This window comes from Alosa pseudoharengus, unplaced genomic scaffold (genome assembly GCF_046254945.1).
Source record: "Alosa pseudoharengus isolate Yale_2024_CS ecotype anadromous, Long Island Sound unplaced genomic scaffold, YU_APseudo_1.1 YU_APseudo_1.1_scf_24, whole genome shotgun sequence".
NCBI classification, from domain to species: Eukaryota; Metazoa; Chordata; class Actinopteri; order Clupeiformes; family Clupeidae; genus Alosa; species Alosa pseudoharengus.
Window position 1 is genome coordinate 3,209,530 of NW_027468689.1, and position 3,660 is coordinate 3,213,189.

Genomic DNA, 3,660 nt, shown 5'->3' on the forward strand with positions numbered 1-3,660 from the left:
CCGCCTGTTGATAAGACCCATTGAAGATGCCCAGTGCCAGGTTTGACAAATATGTATTTGTGTGTGTGTGTGTGTGTGTGTGTGTGTGTGTGTGTGTGTGTGTGCATGTGTGCGCGCAGGATGCTCATTATAGCTATTTCCTAATCAGCCTCACACAGCCTGTGCATAGTCTACATGCAGAGTGATTATTAGAGAGGCAGAGAGAGTGTGTGAGCGAGAGAGTGTGTGAGTAAGAGAGTGTGTGAGTAAGAGTGTATGAGAGCAGCTTGTTGTCTTAAGTGTTAATGAGTTTGTCAAGGGCTGTTGTGTGAGCAAACTGCAACAGCTGGAGTGATGGGAAAATCAACCGCCCCCACAAACACACACACACACACACACATGCGCGCACACACATACACACACACACACACACACACACACACACACACACACACACACGCACACACACACACATAAACACACGCACACACACGCACACGCACACACACACACATGCGCACACACACACACACTCACACACACACACACACACACACACACACGCACACACACACACATAAACACACGCACACACACACACACACACACACACTCCTGAAAGACAGAACACACAATCCAACACTAGCAGAACACAATCAGCATCTTTCGGACCAACATTAGCCACTTATAGCCACTTATAACCACCTCCACAAATAACACCCAGGTGCAACGTGGACTGAATCTCAAATCAAGCATGAGGAAAAAACATTCAGCCAGTACAGTATAAGTCTGAAGGAGACGGAGAGTTGTGTGGACTGTATGTGGTCTACTGTCTCTCTGAGACTGTCTGTAGTCTACTGTCTCTCTGAGACTGTCTGTAGTCTAGTCGTCTCTCTGAGACTGTCTGTAGTCTAGTCTACTGTCTCTCTGAGACTGTCTGTAGTCTACTGTCTCTCTGAGACTGTCTGTAGTCTAGTCTACTGTCTCTCTGAGACTGTCTGTAGTCTAGTCGTCTTTCTGAGACTGTCTGTAGTCTAGTCTACTGTCTCTCTGAGACTGTCTGTAGTCTACTGTCTCTCTGAGACTGTCTGTAGTCTACTGTCTCTCTGAGAGTGTCTGTAGTCTACTGTCTCTCTGAGAGTGTCTGTAGTCTAGTCTACTGTCTCTCTGAGAGTGTCTGTAAGCTTATCAGAGAGTCTCTCCTAGCACTACCACCAACTGGACAAGCTTCATCTAGCACTTCTTATCTAGAACTGTCACTTGATTATTCCTCTTCTAGAACTGCCACTTGATTATTCCTCTTCTAGAACTGCCACTTGATTATTCCTCTTCTAGAACTGTCACATGGCTCTATGTGAGCAGTATATTGCTGCACACTGTACCTTGATTGTTTCCCTTTCCTATAAGTCATTGGATAAGTGCATCAGCTAAATGACTAAATGTAAAATATTAATGAGTTGTCTCTCTGAGAGTGTAATCAGAGTGTAATCTACTCTCTCTGTCTGTCTGTCTGTCTGTGTCTCTGAGTGTCTGTCTACTCTCTCTGTCTGTCTGTCTGTCTGTGTCTCTGAGTGGCCGTAGTCTACTCTCTCTGTCTGTCTGTCTGTCTGTGTCTCTGAGTGTCCGTAGTCTACTCTCTCTGTCTGCCTGTCTGTCTGTGTCTCTGAGTGTCCGTAGTCTATTCTCTCTGTCTGTCTGTCTGTCTGTGTCTCTGAGTGTCCGTAGTCTACTCTCTCTGTCTGTCTGTCTGTCTGTCTGTCTGTGTCTCTGAGTGTCCGTAGTCTACTCTCTCTGTCTGTCTGTCTGTGTCTCTGAGTGTCCGTAGTTTACTCTCTCTGTCTGTCTGTCTGTGTCTCTGAGTGTCCGTAGTCTACTCTCTCTGTCTGTCTGTCTGTCTGTCTGTCTGTGTCTCTGAGTGTCCGTAGTCTACTCTCTCTGTCTGTCTGTCTGTGTCTCTGAGTGTCCGTAGTCTACTCTCTCTGTCTGTCTGTCTGTGTCTCTGAGTGTCCGTAGTCTACTCTCTCTGTCTGTCTGTGTCTCTGAGTGTCCGTAGTCTACTCTCTCTGTCTGTCTGTGTCTCTGAGTGTCCGTAGTCTACTCTCTCTGTCTGTCTGTGCCTCGTCCACAGTCTGTCTGTCTGTGCTTAGTCCAGAGTGTGTCCTGTCTGAGGTGTCTTTCAGAGCCTCACGGCGCGGAGCCTAATTTATGAGGCAGATGTTTTGTGTTTCCCACATCAGAAGTCTCTGATGCGTCAGGAATGGACCACCTCCTCCAGCTGTTAGCAGGAGAGGAGGCATGAAGGAGCGGAAAGAGCCGAAGGGCCAACTAACGGCCCAACGCTGCAAGCTTTTCATGCAAGCTTTTCATTACAGCCAGATTTGATATTATGCTCATGAATAACTATTGATATCACAACTCTTACAAATCTTACAGACTGATCATGGGCCCCTTAGAAGCTGTTGTGTGAATGGCACTAAAGTTAAACAAACATGTGAATAATGTGAAGAAGTCTGATTACGATGTGACATATTATACATTTTAGCACAAACAGTGTTGTGTTAACGACTTCCGATGTGACACAGGGAATACAAAGCCCCATACACATGATATTTTCCCACAGCAGGAGGAGTTGGACCACAGGGCTCCGCACCTGACCTGACACCCGTGCTGCAGTCAACATGCTGCCCTCCAGCGGCCACTGCCGCGCGAGCAACAAAAGTTATACGCTGCTGAACAATCCGATGCTGAACAGTAGTCGGACCGCTTCCAATTCCCTTGATAACAGTTTACAGTACAATTACAGGCGCATTGTTTCGCAATGCTCAGTTGGCTTTCTTCTGCGCAGTGGCACACACGATGTGCCGAGACATTGTTTTTCATCCGCGCCACAATTGCATGCAGAACACATAATTTAATACACAACCTGGCGACACTAGTCTCCATACTCGGTTTGTCGCAACAAATGACTCATACGCCTCAGAAGTCTGCACGCATAGCACTGTGTCGATGCTTAACGGGAAACTAAGCCTGCCACAAAATCATATGACCGTAGGTCTGCTGTGTGTGTATTGGAGAGAGCGCTAGTTGAAGAAACTGTCAGATTCACAGTAAAATCTTTCCTCTTGAATCTAAAGTTTTCTGCAAACGTTAAAGCGCTGAGCAGCCCGGTCAGAATAACAACACGGTCATGGAAACGGAGCGCTTACCTCTTCTTCAATTCAAGCGCATCAGTCCAGCATAGAAGGCGGAAGAAAGTTGTTCTACTAGGAAAGCTTTGGCGTTCTTCTCCTAAGGCGAAACGGTGTGCAGCCGTGCCAACACACTCAAGAACACACTCAAGACTGTGTGTCTCCGTGTGTATGCTGCACTCAGGCTGCGAAGACTGGCCCCTCCGCAGATGTTGGACCGCTGCGCGTGCTGCAGCCGCCGACTGCTGTTGGGACAGACTCAAGTCTGGCTCGTGTGGGGGTGTCCGCGTGGAGCACCGACTGCTCGGGCGCCACGTCAGCCGGACTCCAAGAGCAGCCGAAAGTTATGAAGTTTTATTTTGGTAGTTTTCTCACGCATTTTATTTTACATTTCTGCAGATATATCCAAACAAAGACGTTGTTTATAGTATTCATACCGCCGCACAGATCCATATTCCCCTGTGCCCTGTGGTCGAGTCTTCGCCCCCAACCT

General features: G+C 47.6%; 1 protein-coding gene across 1 annotated transcript in view; it reads right to left on the minus strand.

Moving 5' to 3' along the window:
• Window positions 1–3,308, minus strand: part of sema5bb (sema domain, seven thrombospondin repeats (type 1 and type 1-like), transmembrane domain (TM) and short cytoplasmic domain, (semaphorin) 5Bb) — a 97,435-nt gene extending 94,127 nt beyond the window's left edge. The window contains exon 1 of the mRNA XM_076302852.1: window positions 3,186–3,308. The gene's annotated coding sequence lies outside the window, so the exon portion shown is untranslated. The remainder of the gene's footprint in view (window positions 1–3,185) is intronic.
• Between the last annotated feature and the right edge of the window lie 352 nt (window positions 3,309–3,660).